This window comes from Gorilla gorilla, chromosome 13, assembly GCF_029281585.2.
Source record: "Gorilla gorilla gorilla isolate KB3781 chromosome 13, NHGRI_mGorGor1-v2.1_pri, whole genome shotgun sequence".
NCBI classification, from domain to species: domain Eukaryota; kingdom Metazoa; phylum Chordata; class Mammalia; order Primates; family Hominidae; genus Gorilla; species Gorilla gorilla.
In genome coordinates, this window is record NC_073237.2 from 82258388 (window position 1) to 82282824 (window position 24437).

Genomic DNA, 24437 nt, shown 5'->3' on the forward strand with positions numbered 1-24437 from the left:
ACACCACACTACACGCCACAACTCCACACCACGTACCACTCCACACCACACACACCAAACCACACCATACCACTCCACACCACACCACTCACCACACTTCACACCAAACCACACCACACCACACACACCATTCCATACCAAACCACATCACACCACACCGCTCCATACCACACACATCACATACCACACTACACACTGCTCCACACACACCACTCCACACCAAACCACACCATTCCACACCATGCCACACACCACACACCACCACACCACACACCATACCACTTCACACCAAACCACACACAACCACTCCACACACACATCACACACCACACACCACTCCACACACACACACACCACACACCATTCCACCACACACACCACACATCACTCCACAAAACACACACACCATGCCACACCACTCCACACACAGCACACCACTCCACACACACCACACACCACTCCACACACACCACACACCACTCCACACGCCACAGCACACCACACATCACCACACCACACACTACCACACCATACACCACTCCACACCACATACCACTCCACACCAAAACATACCACACCACGCCACACCACTCCACACAACATGCCACACACCAGTCCACACCAAACCACATATTACACCGCACCACACCACACACCACTCCACAAATCACTCCACACCCCAAACACACCACACACCACTCCACACACACCACACACCACTCCATACCACTCCACACCACACCACACCATGACACACCAAACCACACCACACACATCACACCACACCACACCATGACACACCAAACCACACCACACACATCACACCACACCACACCATGCCATATGACTCCACACACCAGACCACACCACATACCACTCCACACCAAAACACACCACGCCACACACACACCACACCAAACCACACCACACTACACACACCACTCCACACACTTCACACCAAACCACACACCACACCACACACACCACTCCACACCAAACCACATCACACCACTCCACACCACACACATCACATACCACACCACACACTGCTCCACACAACACATCACACCACTCCACACCAAACCACACACCACGGCACACACCACATACCACACTCCACACCAAACCACACCACACCATATACCACACCACACCACACACCATACACCACTTCACACCAAACCACACACACTACTCCACACACACACCACACACCACACCACACACACCACTCCACACACACACATCACACACCACACCACACATCACTCCACAAAACACACCACACCATGCCACACCACTCCACACACGGCACACCATTCCACACACACCACACACCATTCCACACCATGCTACACCACACCACACACTACCACACACCACTCCACACCAAAACACACCACACCATGCCACACCACTCCACACAACACGCCACACACCATTCCACACCAAACCACACACCACACACCGTGCCACACCACTACACACCCCCCACACCACTCCACACCACACACACACCACTCCATACCAAACCACACACCATACCACACTCCACACCACACACACATCACATACCACACCACATCACAGACCGCTCCACTCCACACACACCACACACTACTCCACACACCACACCAAACCATACACATCACAGACCGCTCCACACAACACCATACACCACACATCACACACCAAACCAAACCATGCCACACCACACCACTCTACACCACACCAGCTCACAACTGCACAACTCTGCACCACTCCACTCCACTCCACACCAGGCCAGGTCTCCCTCCCTCAGAGCTCAAACTCCAAATTCCAGGCCGACTAAAAAAGAAAAGGGAATGCAGTGGCCATTCCACTAACAAGACCTCTCGATGCACTTTAACTTCTGGCCTCCTTCTCCTGTCCACAGAGTCTATAAGCTTAGGAACTGGAGGGTTTCACACACGGTCTCACCATGCTGGGAAAGTCAACAGTAGAGGAGGACAGAAGCCACATAGAATCCAGATAACAACGACAAAGTGAAAAGTAGGAAGAATGAGTATCAAGCTCAATGTAACAACTGGCCAGTATGCCCTGACAAGTCACTTTATGCCAGGAGCTCTTCTAAGCACCCCACATCTACTCACTCATTGACTTTTTTTTTTTTTTTGAGACAGAGTTTTGCTCTGTTGCCCAGGCTGGGGTGCAATGGCGCGATCTCCGGCTCACTGCAACCTCCACCTCCTGGGTTCAAGCAATTCTCCTGCCTCAGCCTCCCAAGTAGCTGGGAGTAGAGATGGGGTTTCACCATGTTGGCCAGGCTGGTCTCAAACTTCTGACCTCAAGTGATTCGGCCGCCTTGGCCTCCCAAAGTGCTGGGATTACAGGCGTGAGCCACTGCGCCCGGCCTCATTTATTCTTCTTAACAGTTATGTGAGGTAGTAGTATATTATCACATTTTAGGAAAAGGGAAACGGAGGCACTGGCTGCTTAAATGGCTCATGGTCACCCACCTACCAAGAGGCAAAGCCAAACTCCAGCTCCAACAAATGTGCTCCAGAGAGCAAGTTCTTCAAAGCTACTTGCCAAATTGCTACAAACCCAAGCAGGACACCAACGTAGTAGGCTGTACCTAATGTTAAAAACAAATAAAAGCCTGAAAAAAGCAGGGAACAGAATATTAAATATCAGAGTGCACTGCACAGGTAAACGCCATCTCACAGACAAACACATACAGCACGTATGTGTGCTGGGCCACAATGCAAACATTTCTTACTGTGTCATCATCCACAAAGTTTGCAAATAATCCATTACTTGACATGCTGCCCATAACGTGGAGACACATTTGTGTCCCATTCCTGCTTAGTGGTGGATGATGGCAAGCACAGTGCCTCTTCCTCCTCTGGGACCTTTCTATGCAACCATCCTGTTTTCTCAGGCCTGGACAGAAACAAGGCTTAGGCAAACAACAGCCTTTTGGAGTAAGGTGTTTATGAACACAGGGATGCATGCCCACAAATGAAATCGCATCAAACAAATCTGGTATTTGGTAGCTCTGAGGATATGGAACATTTCCTGGGGCAACAGGAGAGAAGTTATGGTGATAATACCTGTAAAAGTCATCCCTCAGGGAAAGATAATCCGAAGGGGTGTGTATAGGTATGCTATACATCAGGGATTTTGCGGGGAGAGAGACTAGGAAATTAAAGGAGGATCCACACAGTAGGAATCAGATTTACGCAGCACCTGCTACTCTTGAAAAAAGCTCGCTCTGTGTGAAAAGCGAAAAGATTACCATAGGATCTCACAACCCCACTTGTGGGTATGAACCCAGAAGCATTTAAAGCAGGATCCCCAAGAGATGTCTGCACTCTCATGTTCGCTGCAGCATCACTCACAATTACCAAGAGGCGAATGCAACCCAAGGGGTCACAGATGAATGAATGGATAAGCAAAATGTGGCATACACATACAATGACATATTATGCCACCTTTACAAAGAAGGAAATACGGACACATACTACAACATGGATGAATGCAGACAACATTACACTAAGTGAAAACATAAGCCAGTCACAGAAGGACAAATGCTGTAGGATTCCATTCATATGAAGTACCTAAAGTCATCAAAACCACAGAAACAAAATAGAAAGGTGGCTGTCCAGGGATAGGAGAGGGGGGAGGGAAATTGGTGTTTAGTGAGCATCGAGACCCAGGGTTGCAGAATTAATTTCTAGAGATCTGTTGCACAACAACGTGAATATCCTTCACATCACTGATCTGTACACTGAAATTTCCACCTTGCATCGGCATGAAAACCATGTTTCCTCTGGAAATCAGAGTGAAAACCGAACAGTAAAAAAAACAAAAACAAACAAACAAACAAAAAACACTTAAATAATTATACAGTGTTTACCCCCAGAGTTGATCTCCTGGGTAAATAATATCTTTCACATCTCCTGGGTAAATAATTTCTATGAAAATTATGGCAATTTGATGTGTCCTTTTCTGTCCATTCCCCTTAGCTCCCCTCCGACCCAAATCACATTAGTGCTTACAACTATCTGAGGGTTCAGATACTACTGCAATTTGAAATATCTAAAGATACTTCTGTCTCCATGTGACTTTATTCTTCCAAAAAAATATATTTTTGTTATCTTCCCCTATCTACTTACTTATGCATGGAAAAATACAGCCTCCACTTAGGAAAATAAAAAAAGGATCATAAAATGCCATCAAGATCTTTTATATATAATTTTATATTTATAGAAATTTTGTTGAATCATTTTCAGGGAAACTATGAAAATGCTTCTTAGCTTCTTTCAGGGTTCAACATATTATAAAGAAGAAAAAACCCTGAGTTCGACAAAATGATTTTTATTTATTTTTTATTTAATTTTTTTTTTTTTTTTTGAGACGAAGTCTCGCTCTGTCGCCCAGGCTGGAATGCAGTGGCGTGATCTTGGCTCAAAGCAACCTCCACCTCCCGGGTTCAAGCGATTCCCCTGCCTCAGCCTCCTGAGTAGCTGGGACTACAGGCGCCCGCCACCACGCCTGGCTAATTTTTTTTATTTTAGTAGAGACAGGGTTTCACCATGTTGGCCAGGATGGTCTCAATCTCCTGACCTCGTGATCTGCTCGCCTTGGCCTCTCAAAGTGCTGGGATTACAGGCATGAGGCACTGCACCCAGCCAAAAAAAATTTTTTAAGAGACAGTCTCACTCTGTTGCCCAGGCTGCAGTGCAGTGGCGCTATCATAGCTCACTGCAGCCCCCAGCTCCTGTCCTCAAGTAATCCTCCTGCCTCAGCCTCCTGCAGCACTGGGATTACAGGACTGAGCCATGGTGCTGGGCCATAATTCAACAAAATTGTTCTTAAATGAATTACATATTCTACTCTAAACAGCCAGGTTGTTTTTCACATTTTGGTGCAGAGGGACTTTAGGGGTAGCTGTACTTCCTGGTGTTCGTAAGCTGTCCCCTAAAAACACAGACAAGGAGGCAATAAGCGCCACCAGAAATTAACTGGAAACTAAACCTCAAAGAATCTGGGTGAATTACCCATGTACAAATTTATTATGACCATTCCATTCTGGGAGACAAGTATATTTTGATCAAACTTTTTCTGTATTAGATTCCTAGAAAAATAAGCTCAATATTTCATAAGTTTTCAAAGCAACAAATCTACAATAAAGTATCACATTATGAAAGCTCAATAAGATGTAGTGACTAATTTTAAAAATACTAATATTTGAAACACTCACTTGGAAGAAGGATGCTGATCACACTGTAAAAAGTAGAAGGTGACTTTTTTTTTTTTTTTTTGAGTGAAACAGGAGTGCTTTATGGTCTGAGAGGAGTGTTTGGGAGGAGTGCCTCCCGGCTCCCACCTGTGGGCTCACCTGAGCGGGGGTGCAGCTGAGGCCACTGTGGGAAACAGAACCCCCACTCCCAGGAGAGGCCTCACATGCTGCCTTCGGTTTCTTGCCAGCCTTGCCTAGCGTGGGGCCTGGGCCACCCTTTAAGGTGGGTCTGCACACCCGTGTTCAGGGCTCCCGGCTGGAAGCAGAGCCATAGGCACGCTGCGGCCCTGGGTGAGCGTGGAGGGCAAGGAGGTGCCGGGGCAGTGCGCACCCCACAGCCAAGCAGGGCCCTCCTGGGCCTCAGTCACATCCCTGAGAAACACTGGAGACTGGCGGCTCTGCCCCAAGAGGGCCAGGGTGTCCACCGAGCCTGGCTGAAGCCAGCTGTCCCCTCCAGAAGGTGACTTTTAACTACTGTATTTCTTTGGCTCATTAAAATAACCAACCTGCTTTGAGGGCGTGAGTCCACCTTAACTTTCAGCCTTAAAAAGGACCCTTATCTAATCCAAGTCAACCCTCTGCAATCAGATGCCTGGAAAACTTCTTTGTACTGAAATTCCTGTTACTGCTTCAGAGTTACTCCTGTTACTGCCTTAGAATGAAAAAGTTAATCTTAGTAACCTAGGAATGACATAAGAATGAAGGGAAGAATATCAAGTATTCATTGGAATCTTTTTACCTCTTAGCAATTTCAAAATGGTGCTATCCAAAACAGTGCTATTCAATAGAAATAAAATGTCATTTGTACACGGAAATTAAAAATTTTCTAATAGCCACATTCAATTAAGTAAAAAGAAACAGGTTGGGCAAAAGATTTGAAAAGACATCTCCCTAAAGTAGACATAAATGGCCAATATGTACATGAAAGATGCTCAACCTCATTAGTCACTAGTGAAATGCAAATCAAAATGAGAAGATACCACTTCACATCTATCAGTATGGCTATAATTTTTAAAAAGGTGCCAGGCGCGGTGGCTCACGCCTGTAATCCCAGCACTTTGGGAGGCCGAGGCAGGTGGATCACTTGAGGTCAGAACTGGCCAACACAGCAAAACTCTGTCTCTACTAAAAATACAAAAATTAGCCAGGCATGGTGGTATGTGCCTGTAGTCCCAGCTACTTGGGAGGGTGAGGCAGGGGAATCATTTGAACATAGGAGGCGGAGGTTGCAGTGAACTGAGACCATGCCACTGCACTCCAGACTGGGCAACAGAGCAAGACTCTGTCTCAAAAAAAAAAAAAAAAAAAATAGCCAGGGCGAGGTGGCTAATGCCTGTAATCCCAGCACTTTGGAAGTCCGAGGCGGGCGGATCACCTGAGGTCAGGGGTTCAAGACCAGCCTGGCCAACATGGCAAAACCCCATCTCTACTAAAAATACAAAAATTAGCCGGATGTGGTGGCAGGTGCCTGTAATCCCAGCTACTCAGGAGGCTGAGGTAGGGAGAATCGCTTGAATCCAGGAGGCGGAAGTTGCAGTGATCCGAGATTGAGCCATTGCATTCCAGCCTGGGCGACAGAGTGAGACTCTGTCTCAAAAAAATAAATAAATAAAAATAAAAAAGGAAAATAACAAGTGTTGACAAGAATGTGGAAAAGCTGGAGAGAAACTAGAACCCCCCCATACACAGTGGCTAAGAATGTAAAATGCAATCCCTGTGAAAGCCTGTCAGTTTCTCAAAAAGTTCAACACAGAGCTACCATATGACCCAACAATCCCACTTGCAGGTGTACACCCAAGAGAAAGAAGACATATCCCCACTTGAAAATCTGTCCACAAATGCTCACAGCAGAATTATTCATGAAGGCCAAAAAGTGGTAACAATCCAAATGTCCATCAACAGGCGAACAGATAAAACAAACATGGTATATCCACATAAGGGACTATCATTCAGCCATAGGAGAGAAGTATTACTGACATATGCTACAACACGGATGAGGCTGGGAAACATTACACTAAGTGAAAGAAGCCAGACACAAAACAAAGGCCACATACTGCATGATTCTATACTACATGACACGTCCAGAATAGGCAGATCTCTAGAGATAGAAAGCAGATTAGTGGTTGCCAGGGGCTAGGGGAAGAGGGAAATGGGGAGTGATTGCTTAATGGGTACACATTTCTTTCTGGGGTGATAAAAATGTTCTGGCTGGGCGTGGTGGCTCACACCTGTAATCCCAACACTTTGGGAGGCCGAGTGGGTGGATCACTTGAGGTCAGGAGTTCGAGACCAGCCTAGCCAACATACTGAAACCCCGTCTCTACTAAAAATACAAAAATTAGCTGGGCATGGTGGCACCTGTAATCCCTGTAATCCCAGCTACTCGGGAGGCTGAGGCAGGAGAATCGCTTGAACCCAGGAGGTGGAGGTTGCAGTGAGCCAAGATGGCAACACTGCACTCCAGCCCGGGTGACACAGTGTGAGTCTATCTCCAAAAAAAAAAAAAAAAAAGTTTTGGAATTAGTGGTTATAGTTGCATGGCACTGTGAACATACCCAAACCACTGAGATGTATGATACATTAAAAAATGGCTAAAATAATGAATTGTATGTTATGTGAATTTTATCCCAACTTTAAAAATAAGAAACAGGTGAAATTAATATTTTATTTACCCTAATGTATCCCAATTATCATTGCAAGATGTATTCCACATAAAAATTATTGAGAAATTTGGCATTTTCACACTCAATCTTTGCACTCCAGCATATCTTACACTTGTAGGACATCTCAGCTGGGACATGCTAAGTGCTCACAGCCACCTGCAGCTAGGGACGGCAAGTTCCAGAGGAATAAGAAGGTGGGGGGAAAGAGGGAGACAGAGAAGGGGAGGGAGACAGGGAAAGCGGGGAGAGGGAAGGAGAGAGAGGCAGAGACTTGCAAGCGAGTCATTTATGGCATCCTGCTAAGATTACACACTACACACTCATTCACACACACAAACAACAAGACAAGCAGTGACTCCCAAATGCTTCATGCCTACAGCCACCACTGAGCCAAATGGTGGGTCACTGGATGCATGTTCCCATAGGGACAAGGGCACAAAGTGATGAGGAAACTAGTCCAGTCCACAAGCCCCTAAAGATGACATGATTATGTTTCGTGGGTTAAGAAGTTACACAACACACAGGCCGGGCGCAGCAGCTCACGCCTGTAATCCCAGCACTTGGGGAGGCCGAGGCGGGTGGATCACCTGAGGTCAGGAGTTCCAGACCAGCCTCAACATGGAGAAGCCCCGTCTCTACTAAAAATACAAAACTAACCGGGTGTGGTACATGCCTGTAATCCCAGCTACTTGGGAGGCTGATGCAGGAGAATTGCTTGAACCTGGGAGGCAGAGGTTGCGGTGAGCCGAGATTGCGCCATTGCACTCCAGCATGGGCAACAAGAGCGAAACTCTCTCTCAAAAAAAAAAAAAAAAAAAAAAAAAAGAAGTTACACAACACAGAAATGTTGTGACTGACACTGAATACTTGACATGAGGAATTCCTGGATGTTTTGGTATGATCATGGTATTGTGGCTATGAGAGACAGACAATCCCACCTTTTCAGGATGTGTGCTGAAATAGTCATGGTTAAAACGGCACGAGTTATAATCGCTGAAGCTTGGCACTGGATGTGTGGGGGCTCACTGGGTCACTCTGTCTACCTTTTCATGTTTACGGTTTTCCACAATCAGCCAACACACACAGATAGGCACACATAAGCTTGCCACATTGATAATTAAATCTGCCAAGTACAATTTTTTAAAAATCTTAACTTCAAGGCTGGTTTTAGAGGAAAAGAAAGGTGAATTAGGAGATGCTGAGATAAACCTGTTGTCTGGAGAAATGTGAGGTAGATTCGAGAACTTTTAGAAGGGCAGGTCTTTGCTGCAGTATTTCTCATTTGTAATTTCACTCCTAAAATTAAGCAATTTTCTTTTCATAGTATAGCTCCATCAACAATTATCAGCTATGACAAATGGCCTTTGAAGCTCACTAATGAGGATAAAGGGAGGAAAAAGAAAAGAAAAACGAGTAACAGAGAAAGAGGGCAGCAGAGGGAAGACCGGGATGGGAGAGATTTTCTTGAAGACCTGAGACTGTGGCATCTGGTTTGGGGTCTGCTGCTAATTTGCTCCTTGACTTTGGACACTTCATTTAACTTCTCTGTGCCTCCGTTTCCCCAAAATGGAACCTAAGCAGGGTGGCCTGCTTTTATTTAAAGGGGCCCTTACAGGCACCTCAAGTGGGAACCCCAAAAATGTGGGCATGGGTCAGAGTGTGAATGAGTGTGTGTATGAGTGTGAGTTGAACTGAGTGTAAGAATACCAACAGGAGGAGAGGAGTGGCTAAATGTTTAGGGGATAGAGTCAAATGTCAGCGTAAATGGTAGGATCCTGGTCAGAGAGCAGCTGAGGAGGCTTCAGGGCAGGGGACCCAAATGGGCAGTAAGGCGGGTCTGGACCTGCAGCTATGGGACAGTGTGCACAAGTCACCAAGTTTAAATGGAAGGGCGTGGGGAGATTAAGTGTAACTTTCTACAAAGCTTCAGAAAACACCATCTATCCAGGAAAACACCTAGGACACACAGACACAGTTGCTACACGCCCAGAATAGCTCCTGCCAACACATCCCTGTGTTGTCACAGGGAGGGTAACATCCTCCCACCCCGTCCACCTTGCAGCTTGGCGGGTGTGGGAAAGCACCTTGCTGGGAGGGCGCAGGATGCTCCCAGGACCCGCCCTGGGGTCACCCGGGTGCCCAGCTTGGCAGAACAAGGTCCATGAAGTGTGGTGGCCATCACAGAGATAAGCACATGGTTGATGGCGAGGGGGCCTGAACCCAAGACTGGCTCACACCCTCCCCCAGCATCTCCTGCACAGGGCACGCTGCAGGTGCTTTGGGGAGGGAGGAGAGAGGATGGGGAGGAGGGGAAGGGGAGGAAGGAGAGAGCAAAGGATGGTGAGGAGAGGGAGAGAAAGGAGGACAGAGGGAAGGGAGGACGGGGGGAGGAGGGAGGACGGGGGGAGGAGGGAGGAAGAGGAGGAGGGAGAATGGAGGGAGAGGAGGAGGGAAGAAAAGAGGACAGAGTAGGATGGAGGAAAGGGATGGAAGGAAGAGGAGAGAGACAGGGTCTGGAGGGGAGGAGGGCAAGAGGAGGATGCAGGGAGGAAAAGGACAAAGGAAGGGAGAGGGGTGGAGGGACAGAAAGGAAGAGGAAGGATGGAGGGAGGGGAAGCAGGAGGAAGGAAAAAGGAGGAGAAGCAAACGGGGGAGGCTGCCCTTGCCTCTGAGAACCTGCTACACTGTCTCCTTCGGTAGCAGGCCCCTGTGCCTCTAACCTACATGTGACTTGGGTCAAATAAAACTTCCAGGAGGACCCAAACCTGAAGGACAGTGGGAACCCCAGAATGCACTTTGAGGCTTCTCTAGCAGTGGACGAGTGCCTGTCTTCTTAGTTCCTGACCCTGGATCTTTCTGAAGGTCTCCTCATCACCCAGCTGCCAGGGAACCTGGCTGCCCCTGAAGCAGCTCACACTGGTCTGTCCCCTCCACAGCACCACCCATGCTGCCCCTCAGCTCTTCCTGCTGCTCTCACTCCTGAACACTTAAGGAGATGGCAGGGGAGGAGCTGCCGAACCAGAGGAGCACCCCACACACTGCCAACAGGGCTTGACCCAGGAGCGGGGGCTTGAAAAGCTCCAGCTCCGTTTTTAGAGGAAGAAGAATGCCGGATTACAACACAGCACCAGCAATCTGGATATTCGTTCCCTGGCTGTTCTTTAACCAGCCAGGAAATGCCCTGTGCAAGGGCTGGAGGCCTGGGGCTGCAGACTCCCAATCTCAATGGGCACCCCAGGGCTGAGCCACCTGAGGGCATTGGGGTTTCCATTTTCAAACGGGAATCCTAGCAGCTTCCCTGCTCCCACCTGCGGAAGAGGAGACACTTTTGTACATTCTGACTTCCTTCAGACAGGTAAAAAGGCGTACACAGACATTTGGGGATGAAAGAGAAACTAAAACTGAACCAAGTGTACAGGTTACAGCGTCACAGTCAAGGCACCTAACAGACCCCACTTGCTGTTTGTTCTTAAACGTGAATGACTGCAGATCCCTGCCAGAGACAGTAAGTGAAAAAACAGCTACCTCCTATTTTCTTTATGTATTTCCCATCAAATGCCTGTCTTGGGTTGGGTTAAGAAGTACAGAAGGTAAATGGAGTCAATTCCAAGTCACTCAAGCAATTTTCTGTGTGAAGAGAGAACAAGACAAAAGACAACCACAACAGCAAAACCCAAAGCCTCCGTTACGCCTTCTATGGCAATCAAACACGCCAACGCTCTTTCTAGTGCATATGAAGCCAAGGCCAAGAGCGAGGACACCTGCAGGATTTGGTTCTGTCCCATTAGGAACAGAGATCAATGCACATGAAATCCATGCCTCGTCTGGTCAGCCGCTAACCATCGTGGGCAACCTCACATTGCACGACAATGCTTTCCATGTGGAACTTGTCCATGGCATGTTTAAAAAATCAAACCACGTCCTGAATCAAATAGGCATCTGAGTCTTCTCCTGAGGTCCAGGACATCCCATGACAGGCTCAGGCCCCTCCCTGGAGGTGGGAGGTGAGGACCCAGCACTAGGACACCCACTGAGGCACAGTCTGCAGTGAAGGACATCTACCTGAATGGCATGTTTGCTGTTTCTCCTACAAATGTGTTTTTAAGTGTGGGAAGCAAATTACTTGAGTTTAATTATAAACCTGTCTTTGAAGGTTGAATCCAATTGACAAACTGGAGAATTTACAATCTAAAAAGACTAGAAGTCTTCTGAGACAAACACTTTTATTTTCAGGGCAGCAAATTTTCAATGGATTTTACTGACCTGCTTCCATTCTGCTCAATTCACACTTTCCCGCACCTATCCCATCTGTCACGGGGCCTGTTGATCCCTCCTCTTGGCTGCCTCCCAAATCTGCTCACTTGGCAGAGCTCATCCTACTCCTGCCCAAATTCAGTGCAACATCACTTTTTACTCCAAATATTTCAAGAGCTGCCTCACTGTGCTGCCTCCTCTCTGCCCTGCTCCCCACCCAGCCCTCTCCCCACATGGCCAGGGCCTGCCTTTTAAATCCCACATCTGACCACACTGCTCCATCACAGCTTAAACCCTATGACGGCTTCCCCGGTCTTGAACTCAAGTCCAAACTCCTTCAGACTCAAGTCCAAACTCCTGCACCCCAACATCACACTCTGCTCGGGCCCAGCCACTCGCAGTTCCCTAGGCACCCTTCCAGGTTAGACACTGTGGGGGACAGCGCTGCTGACTCCCATGGCCCTCGAGCTGCCTGCCTGGTGGGGGTGCGGCAGATCGGCTCCTCCACGTCAGTTCCACACGCCTTTTGCTGTGCTTTCCTGAACCACAAAGGCTCGGAAGCTAAAATGCACCTTCCAGACTCATTTCCAGTGGGATTCTGCCTCCAATCAGATGCACTTACTGGAGGCTAGAATGTGGAACAGAGTGAGGGTGTGGGAGCTGCAGAACAGAGAAATTGGGGTGCCCCTGACTCTGGGCCTGCACTGCAGCAGAACCCCGCTGGTCTCACGCTCTACGCTGGGCACAGGGGCAGGTCCTGAGATAGTGCCTGAGAGCCACCCCACCTCAATGCAGACCCTTCCCACAGCTTACAGGTACCTATTTCCCTGTATCAAATCCTTCTTGCTTAAAATATCTGGGTGGTTTCTCTGTCTACACTGACCCCACTACACTCACTTCCTCATCTTTGTCCAGCACTCAATGGTAAATGCGCAATGAACACAGCCTCCCCGCCACTGGGCACAGGCCAGGGCCGAACAGAACAAATACTGAACGGACTGACAGAACTGGACCCGGAAAATCGGTGAGAATAAAAACAGAAAAGCTGCTCTAGAACTCTGGATTCATCAATCACAGCGATTAAAGGTGATAAAAATCAAAGACACCACTTTTATCTGCAGAAGATCGCTTTGGTTCCCCCAGAAGACAATCATTACATTCGCAGGTGCACAAGCAAAGCTGGCCCAGAGAGAAGACACCAGAAGCCTCTGAGAATTGCATCTGGCCACAGGAGAATGCAGTCTGGTGGGGCCAGTGTGACGAGCAGACCTGGCAGCCCCCGGCAGCCCCACACCGGCCACTCTCAGGTGCCAGGAGCCTTCCATGACCTCTCTGGCTCTGGCTCTCACTCTCTTCCCCTCTGTCTCAAGCGACAAGAATGACTGTCTCCTAAAGAAATGAAGTTAGAAATTAATTATGTTCATGTCGGGCTGGGTGCGGTGGCATACACCTGTAACCCCAGCACTTTGGGAGGCTGAGGAGGGTAGATCACGAGGTCAGAAGTTCAAGACCAGCCTGGCCAACACGGTGAAACCCCATCTCTACTAAAAATACAAAAATAAGCCAGGTGTGGTGGCACCTGCCTGTAACCCCAGCTACTCAGGAGGTTGAGGCAGGAGAATCATACGAACCCGGGAGGCGGAGGTTGCAGTGAGCCAAGATTACGCCACTGTACTCCAGCCTGGGTGACACAGTGAGACTCTGTCTCCAAAAAATAAATAAATATGTTCATGTTACAAAAGCACTCTGAAACTCTCAAGTAGGACCAATGACCAGACTTGTTAATTATTTTCTTTTGAAGAGGCAAAATCTTTCAGCAAAAGTCACTCATAAACAAATGCTGTTGTATTTGACGGAAGTGACCCCATCCCAGGCTCAGAAGACACTCAAGAACGCACTCCATGAACCAGCTCTTTACAAGAGAAAAGCACTGTAAACACCTCAGAGCCTCCTCGTACCCCAAGTTACTGTGCAAGAGGGGAAACCGGGCAGCTCCCTGAAACCACCTGGACATGGGTGCAGGTCACACAGGCAAGCATGACAACAGTGAGGCTGAGTGCCCCCTGCACTTTCCCACTGCCTCTTTAAGCTTTTCTTCTTCTGGACACAAAACGATAAGCAAGTCACCAACACCTCTGTTCTTCCACTCAGCAATCTTTTTGTTTTAACTCGGTTGCTCCCCTTCAGGAAAGATACAGGAACTCTATTTTCATGACAAAGGAACTGTTGCTAAAACATTACCTTTGCACCTCTGCAATATTAATGCACATATTTTAACAAATAAGTAAAAAGTATAAATGTCAAAGTGGATGTGCAGCTGCAAGAAACCAGCCGAGCGAGAATGTTACAAGTGCAAATGCTGAAAATGAAGCTATTTGTGACTGAACTTTTGGCAAGCAAAAACGAACACAATAGCAGGAAGATGTGCCTTTCCCTTCACGAAGTGCTAGTAAGTAATTCAGGGTCTCCCAGACTCTTCCCCAAGCATTTCAGAGGGCAGGTGATGCCACCCCCAAGCCTTTGTGGCCACTACTGGCCACTGAACAGCAGTTAGCCAAGAGGGGACCCAGGATCTTTGGAAGTCTTCAGACCCAAATTATTTATTATTATTACTATTATTATTATTATTTAGATGGAGTCTCGCTGTCACCCAGGCTAGAGTGCTTGGCACGGTCTCGGCTCACTGCAACCTCTGCCTCCCAGGTTCAAGTCATTCTCCTGCCTCAGCCTCCCAAGTAGCTGGGATTACAGGCATGTGCCACCACACCCAGCTAATTTTTGTATTTTTAGTAGAGACGGCATTTCGCCACGCTGACTGAACTCCTGACCTCAAGTGATCCACCGGCCTTGGCCTCCCAAAGTGCTGGGATTACAGGTATCAGCCACCATGCCTGGCCCAGACCCAAATTATTAATCAGCCTCTGTTAACAACATAAAAGAATGAATTAAACCACTCTGTGCCCTCCTTAGGAAAGAATGCACACCTTTACAAGTGAATCTCCATTGGCTTTTGCCAAAAACTAACTAAAACCCAAGTATCTGTTTCTATTTAGGCCCCTTAAAAACCTGTTTTATATGTACACATATACGAATCTGTAAAAAGGAAAACAGTATTTCACTGGTGGTTGCGTGAAGATTATTTCTATGCACACGAATGTGGTAGTTTAAAAACATTACCACAAATTAACTGACACTAACTCCCAAAGGGGGAGTCCAATTCCCCTGAAATTCGGGGCAGCCTTAGTGACTTGCTTCTAATGAATGTAGAAGTGACCACACTCATTTCCAAGGCAAGGTCAACAAAAGAGGCCGTTGGTTGAACAGTGTACACCTAAAATTCATGTCCATCTTGAACCTGTGAAGGAGCCCATGAATGACCTCATTTAGAAACAGGGTTGGCCGGGCGCAGTGGCTCATGCCTGTAATCCCAGCACTTTGGGAGGCCGAGGCGGGCAGATCACCTGAGGTCAGGAGTTCAAGACCAGCCTAGCCAACGTGGTGAAACCCCATCTCTACTAAAAATACAAAAAACATTAGCTGGGCATGGTGGTGGGTGCCTGTAGTCCCAACTACTTAGGAGCCTGAGGCAGGAGAATCACTTGAACCTGGAAGGCGGAGGCTGCAGCGAACCAAGATCACATCACTGGACTCCAGCCTGGGGTGACAGAGTGAGACTCCGTCTCAAAAATAAATAAATAAATAAATTTAAAAAAAAAGAAACAAGGTCTACGCAGATGTACTTAAATTAAAATGAGGTCGCTAGGTGGGCCCTATCCAATATGACTGGTGTTCTTATAAGAGGAGGAGAAGAGGCAAAAAGAAAGACTGAGAGGCAAGCAGGCCATGTGAGGTGGAAATTGCACAAAACTGCACCTGCAAGCTGAGGAACATCAAAGGTGTCAGCAAACACTAGAAGCCAGAGAGGCGAGGTAGTGTCCTCCCACAGCCCTGCTGGCACCTGAATTTCAGGCTTCTAGCCCTCAAAACTGTAAAAGTATACATTTTTGTGTTTTAAGCTATCTAGTCTGTATTAATTTGTACGCAGCCCTAGGACCCAAATACAAAAGATGACACAGCTTCCTCCCGCTGGTCAGGTCTGCTGTGAGCGAGGATGCTAACTCTCAAAACCCAGCCCTTGCTGAAAAGAAGCCACACCGCCACGTGGAAAAGGGAGTGTAGGTGTCTTGGTCCTGGCCCCTGCCCCTGCCCAGGTCTCAGGTGACAGCTGCACTTACTGCCAGGCCCCTGAGTAAGGGACTTTCTGATCATTCTAACCTCAGCCTTCAAGGCACCCCAGACATGGAGTGCAGAGTAAAGACAACCCGTTCCCACTGGGCTTTCCCAAACTGCAGATGCAGGAGCAAAATACATGTTTGTTATGGGTTTAACTATGTTTGGGGATAACCTGATATGCAGTAACAGATAACAAAAACAACACATGTGTGTCTAAATTCACCAGAACCAAATGTATGCTTTGTGTTCAAAACATAGTTACCAGTCCCAACTGGGTATCAGGGCAGTCTACAGAAGCTCCCTTCTGCAAACAGGTATGCAGAGTCCTCTTGTCTGCAATTATACCTCTCACTGTCTACTTACAAAGTGGTTGCCTCAACTAAGATAGTAAGGTACAATAAGCCAACAATGTCTGGGTTTTTTTTTTTTTAACAATATGCAAAAGCCAGAAATGGCTAAACGTTTTATCATTTAAAGAACCCCACTTATATTATACAATTTTCATGGCATACCTACATTTATAAAGGATTATATTATTAAGTAGTAACTAATAAAAGCTTACATGTAATCTCTATTTTTTTTTTTAAAGAAAGGGAGTGGAGAGTTCTCAACAGCTAATTCCTGAGTGAGAACTACAGGTGAATTTTTCTTTTTTGTTTTCAAAGTTGCCTATAACATTATTTTAATTAAGGAAAAGCCAACTTTTTTGGAAAGTTACTTAACATACGCAATCATTGCAAAAGGCAGCTTAATATCCTTTCTTATACACAGAAAAGGAAGTGTGGTGCTTCTACTAAGTTACATAAATTCTCATGAACTTGCACAACTGCACTGATGCAGTCAAACCATCTTCACCACACCTACTACTGCAACAGACAGGGAGGCAAAAAAGAAAGGAAATGGAAATGGCAGCTCAATCCCCAAGAACTGAGTCTCACTCATCTGAAGTATTTACTCTCGAATGAGCACAGTCTGCAGGATTTGGTTCAGATTAATGAGACATAATCTAATTAACCCATTAATACTCTAGCCAGTGGACGGATTCCTCCTGTGTGAGGTTCCTCCTCTCATCCAATGGGCTGTGGGTGTGGGGTCGTTAAAATGGAACACACATGGCCACCTAGCCTTCCACATGGGCAGGGGGTTAGCTGAGGCCAGCAATGACACCTGCCATTTTACATCTTTATCTCGCAACACTCTTCCCAACTTAGGTGGGACCTGTCACACCTCCACATTCCTTTTCTAATCCTCTGATTGCACTGAAATGCCGTCCTTCTACCCTTCTCTAAATCCCATTTTAGTCTCCAAGGCTCAAAGCCAATCTTTTTTTTGAGATGGAGTCTCACTTTGTCACCCAGGCTGGAGTGCAGTAGTGCCGTCCTGGCTCACTGAAACCTCCGCCTCCCAGGTTCAAGCGATTCTCCTGCCTCAGCCTGCAGAGTAGCTGGGATTTCAGGTGCCTGCCACCACACCCGGGTAATTTTTTGTATTTTTGGTAGAGACAGGGTTTCACCATGTTGGCGAGGCTGGTCTGGATCTCCTGACCTCATGATCTGCCTGCCTCGGCCTCCCAAAGTGCTGGGATTACAGGCGTGAGCCACCGTGTCCGACCTAAAACCAATCTTTTTAGAGAAAAAAACAAAACAAAACTGCAACTACTTTAGCCAGTACCCATCTCTCCTTTCATGTAACTCCACCTGCTGTTAAACATTGATTATTCTCACCTGGCACAGTGGGTCATGCCTCTAATCCCAGTACTTTGGGAGGCCAAGGTGGGCGGATCACGAAGTCAGGAGTTCAAGACCAGCCTGGCCAGAATGGTGAAACCCTGTCTCTACTAGAAACACAAAAATTAGCCAGGTGTGGTGGCACGTGACTGTAATCCCAGCTACTTGGGAGGCTGAGGCAGATAACTGCTTGAACCCAGGAGGCGGAGGTTGCAGTGAGCTGAGATCATGCCACTGCACTCCAGCCTGGGCGACAGAGCAAGACTCCACCTCAAAACAACAACAACAACAACAAAAAACTGATTATTCTCTAGATATGTGAGGGAATCTCATCTTCCTCTAAAACAGCATTCAAGCTGCTAAGGACACAGGGCCCCAGGCCCATCCTAGACATCCAGTAAGTACTGGTACATGGACTGAGATTCCCATTCATTCATTCACCACGAACTCGAACTTTTACTAAGTAACAGTCTCAAACCCATGAGATAAGCTAATTGATCAGGCGCAAAACTTAGACTGGAAGAAATAAGAAAAGAGTGAAATATTACAGAAATGTAGAGCCAAAGGATCTGATCTGCAGGCCAGGAAGTTGTACAAAGTGAAATATAACAGCAGGAACGTTCTGTGGCAACAGCTAATAAAAATGAGAGGATGTACAACCATCCAGCTACTTAACGTCCAGGTGTATCTCTGTATCTTTCCAGACTCTTTTGACCATGACCCACAATGATAAATTTTATCTTGTGATTCAGTACAAACATTTACACACATATATACGTGTACACACACACACACACACGTATATTTAGAAACAGGGTCTCGCTCTGTCACCTAGGCTGGAGCACAGTGGTGCAATTATAGTTCATTGAACCTCAAACTCCTGGGCTCAAGTGATCCACCCACCTCAGCTTCCTGAGTAGCTAGGACTACAGGCATGCAACAACCATTCCCAGTTACTTTTTAATTTGCTGTAGAGACAGGATCTCAGTATGTTGCCCAGGCTGGTCTTGAACTCCTGGCCTCAAGCAATCCTCCCGCCTTAGCCTCCCAAAGCACCTATTTTTTTTTTATATAAAATGCAACAATGGTGGTCAGGCATGGTAGCTCATGCCTGTAATCCCAGCACTTTGGGAGGCCAAGGCAGGTGGATCACTTGAAGTCAGGAGTTCAAGACCAGCCTGGCCAACACGGAGAAACCCCATCTCTACTAAAAATACAAAAATTAGCTGGGTGTGGTGGTGCAGGTCTGTAATCCCAGCTACTCGGGAGGCTGTGAGAAACGCTGTGAGGTGGAGGTGGAGGTTGCAGTGAGCCGAGATCGTGCCACTGCACTCCAGCCTGGGCAACAGAGTGAGACTCTGTCTCAAAAAGAAAAAAAAAAAGGCAATAATAGTTTCATAACGCAACAGTTAACATATACAATAACACTCTAATATTTTTAGTTTTTTAAAACGTGGGTCATTATCCACTAAATTATTAAGCATAGCTCACTAAAAGGTCCCAAACTATAGTTGGCAAACACTGCAAGCTTGGAAAACCCCCAGGTGCCTGAGCAGCACTGTATGAGTATACTCACTGTACCTTCTCTCGAGTAAAAAACTAGAAACAAAGGCTCACAATAAGGAGTGCGTAAATAAACTGGGGTATATTTATACAAAGAAAGAGGGTACAGCAGTCAGAAAGAATGAACTAAATCTATCAAATCAATAAAGACCTCAAAAACAATGGTGACTACAAAAAGTTATAAAATGATAGCGACCAAACATATACATTAAAACCAGAGAAAAAATATACATGTTGTTTTTGAACATGTATAGTAATAGTTCAGAAATATAAGCTACAAAGACAATCATTAACATTCACAACAGTGGTTGTACAGGCAGGAGGGAAAGGAGAGAAGAGACGGAGAAGGGGAACACAGAGAACCTTGACTGTATTTATGATGTTTTTTGCTTTAAATAATATCTGGGTGAGGGGCACGCAGGTGTGAGCTTATTATTCATCTGACCTCTCTGCATGTCCAGCTATTTCATAAGAAAACCATTCTATGTCTCATTATGTCACCATCACACAGCTGTTGAGAAGCTCATGCAATGTCTTACACTTGCCCACCCACCCTGGGTGACATTCTAAGGGGTGTCTGAGCAAGCCTGTCTCAGTGCTGAGGACCTCAAGATCCACATATACACAAATCCTGGGTGAGATGGCTATTCTGGGAAAAAAGCAGTGATGAGTAAGTTTCCAATCTGGCACAGCTTTGAAAAATGTTCAAGGATTCCAGTAAATGTGGGTAAAGATGAAAGAAATCCCTCAGAAAAACAAGTATTAACTCAATTACTTTGTAACAGCTCTATCAAATTACATTTAGATGAATTACAGTCATGCATTGCTTAATGATGGGGATAGGCTCTGAGAAATGCATCATTATGAGATTTTGTCTTTGTGTAACCATCATAGAATGCACTTATACAAACCTGGATATTATAGCCTACTATACACCTAGGCTGTATGCTACAGACTACTGCTCCCAGGCTACAAACCTGTACAGCATGGGACTGTACTGAATACTGCAGGCCTTGTAACACAGTGGTAAGTATTTGTGTATCTAAACACAGAAAAGATACAGTAAAAGTAGTATTTGTGTATCTGAACATAGAAAAGATTAGAATTTTATGGGTCCATAATTGACCAAAACATCGCATGTGGCGCATGACTGCATACATCTTAATTACAATGCCCTTTAATTTTTAAATCACTTCACTGAAGAAGGGTAAAAAGGAAACTGAAAAAAAGATAACCTTGACATGCATTTTTATTTTTAAAAGTGTAATTCTGCAAAACACTTGATCTCAATCACCAGTTTCTAGATCAGCTAGCTGCATCACAGTGGTCTGGAAGTTTAGGAAAAAAAAAAAGTACATGTATGAATATGTGTATGTTTATGTATATGTGAGATATTTTTAAAAATTCTATATTCTGAGCCCAAACATCCAGAGAGTCTGATCTAGTGTATATTTTTAATCTGTATTTTGTTCATAAGCTCGCAGGTGGTTATCACGAGCAGCCAGGTGAGGACGGATTGCTCTGAAACAACTTCCATAACAAATAAGATCAAAACCCCAAGCTGGGGTGTAAACAAAAGCTGATTTGATAAGCTGAACAGATCATTCTGCATCAGAACACCAGCAAGCTGCAGAGACTTACTTTCAGAGGGGTGCACAACTCCCCAGGTCGAAGGTGATTTCATCTTCCATTGCCCAATTGCCCACACTGCTCCCGAACCTTACAGAGAAGGGGGAAAGGCACCAAGGAACCACAGGAGACTCAGACTCTGCCCTCCGCTCCACTGAGGAACATGGCTCCCTATGACTCAGAGGCCCAAACAAGGTTTTCCCCAGCGTTCTGCCAACCACACAAACCCGTGCTGTCCAATGTGACCATTATTTGGCTATTTACATTTAAGTTCGATAAAATTAAATAAAATTCAGTTCTTCAGTCCCACTAGCCACATTTCAGGTATTCATTAGACTCATGTGGCCGGTGGCTACTGTACTATAAACATTTCTGCCATCATAGAAAATTCTATCAGACAGGGCCTACCCAAAGCAGTAATTTCATTATGAACAGGTGTTTGTTCACATTTTTCCTGATGACAGGTTTGGTTTCCAAGCTTTTGCCCAGCCCCCAACTTGAGGGATACAACACCTACCCAGAGTGACAGTGACTGCTTGAGGTGAGGAACGCTGGCAGAGACAGGCAGGGAAATCTCTAGGTCAGGTGTCATTTGCAAACCACCCCCAGCCATAGGTCCCCACACCCCAGCTCCTCCCACGGCTGAGAATCACCATGGTTCTTTAAAATTTTTTTAAGGAGACCTGTTCCAGTTCTAACCACAAATGCTAACCTTCTAAGATTTAAAAAAAAAAAAAAAAACAGACAGACTATGTATAAAAAAGTATTTAGGTGAAGGATCAGCCCATCCATGTAGCCAAAATAGAGCTAGTTAGAACACAGCAGGTCTTTGGAAGCAAGGAGATCTAAAGAGGATGTTTTTAAAGTTTCTACTGTGAAGTCTTTAATGCAGACAAAGGTAAACAAGCTAGCATGCTGAACTCCCATTTACCCATCACCAGCTTCAGCACTGACCAACTCAAGCCCATCTGGTTTCCTCTATCCCCCTTCCCCTCCACCTTGGCGCCCTTCAGGTGGGGGCAGCCAAGAAGTTGTGTCTGCACTGAAGGAAGGCGGCGGCCAGTGTGCAGGGGTGGAGGCTGGCCTGGGGGCTCTCTAGGGTCTAGGTGTCATCCTGGTGACAGCTGCTAACTCTCTGAGCTTCCATTCACTAATAATATGAGCCCCAATCTCATCAGACTGCTGGGAGGAATTAATGAAACAGTCCCTGTGAAATGCTCAGCCTCACGTCTGGCCAAGCACAGGCTCAGGAAACGTTCACTCCTGTGGCTGGTGTGGTGCCTGTCATCGTTCTCCTTCCATAGCCCCACCACACTGCTTGCTCTTGGTTCCACCTCCCTCGGTGTCTTCTTAACTCTTTTTAAAGCTAGCACAATTTGGTTTCATGGTTTCAATTTGGGAGGAAAAAAAAAATCTGCTACGGTCTGAGTGTGGGTGTCCTTCAAAATCCACACATTGAAACCAAATCACCAAATACTAAATGGAGGCGATAATGTTAGGAGCTGAGACCTCTGGGAGAGTCAAGCCCTCATACATGGGATTAGTGCCATAAAAGAGGCCCCAGAGAGCTGCCTTGCCCCTTCCACCAGGCAAGGACACCGCAAGAAGGAGGCATCCATGAACCTGGAAGTGGGCCCTCACCAGATGAATCTGCCCCGTCTTGATCTCTGACTTCCCAGCCTCCAGACCTGTAAGAATAAATATTTGTTGTTTATACGCTGCTCAGTTTATGATATTTTGTTATAGCAGCCTTAAACAGACTAAGACAAAGTCCATACAGAAAGAGATAACATTATCACCGCTGCTGCGGTGGCTTACGACTGCGCCTACCACTGCTGCTGTGATCATGGCCTCGACTGCCGTTGGTACAATTAGGTGTAATAATACCAACCACCAGCTGCTGAGCTTTCATTCTAGGTTGAGCACTGGGTTAAATGCTTTATAAATATTATCTCATTCAATCCTCACAGGCACCCTGTGAGATTCCTTTCTCATTTCCACTTGACAGTTGAGAAAACAGATCCAGAGAATTTAAGTGACTTGCCTAAAATCACACAGCTGAGGAAACTTTAAACCCGGGTCTGCCTGACTCACAAGTTCCATGCCTCCTACCACCAAACCACAGCTAAAATCCTCCTGCAGCTAAGGTTTGATGTGAGAACCCACCCTTGCTCACCAAAATGAAAAGACATTTATATCGCATATTCTAAAAGAGAAAAACTGTGGAAACAGACTCTCTTTTCAAATAACTACTTGATGCTCTTTTTTTTTCTTTTTCTTTTTGAGAGATGAGGTTAAAGGGGATTTCAGGAGCACAAAAAGCATATCTCACCAGTGAGAAAAGGGAAGAAACATAAAGAAGCACTTTATTACAACAACATTATGCACAATTCCCAGAGAAGAAATATGAGCTTGCAAATATAGGAAAGTACTCTGCAAATTAAACAACAAAAAAAGTACTTCTTGCATTTTAAATCAGTTATGCAAGAAAAGTCTGAGTCCCTTCCTGGAAATAATTCATTTTCTGAGACAATTCAAGATAATGGAAGTTGAGCTACAACATTCTTCCAATAAATTAGCCACTCCAGAGAGAGAGGTACATGCATTATAAAAGCCAAATTTTTCAGGCCGGGTGCGGTGGCTCATGCCTGTAATCTCAGCACTTTGGGAGGCCAAGACGGGTACATCACCTGAGGTCAGGAGTTCGAGACCAACCTGACCAACATGGCGAAATCCCATCGCTACTAAAAATACAAAAAATTAGCTGGGCGTGGTGGCACATGCCTGTAGTCCCAGCTACTTGGGAGGCTGAGGCAGGAGAATTGCTTGAACCCGGGAGGCAGAGGTTGCAGTGAGCCAAGAGGGCGCCATTGCACTCCAGCCTGGACAACAAGAGGGAAACTCCATCTCAAAAAAAAAAAAAAAAAAAAAAGCCAAATTTTTCTAGTTAATAATAGACGCCAAAGTTTGATGCACTCTGGGACAGGAGATATTAGTAACTCACACACAGTTACACAATTTAATAAAGAAAGTAGAGTCATATATTCCTACATAAGAAAACCAGGCCGGGCACGGTGGCTC

At 46.2% G+C, this 24437-nt stretch overlaps 1 protein-coding gene across 4 annotated transcripts in view; it reads right to left on the reverse strand.

Annotated features, from left to right (window-relative positions):
• Positions 1-24437, reverse strand: part of GOLM1 (golgi membrane protein 1) — an 86670-nt gene that overhangs the window by 39217 nt on the left and 23016 nt on the right. The window lies entirely within an intron of this gene.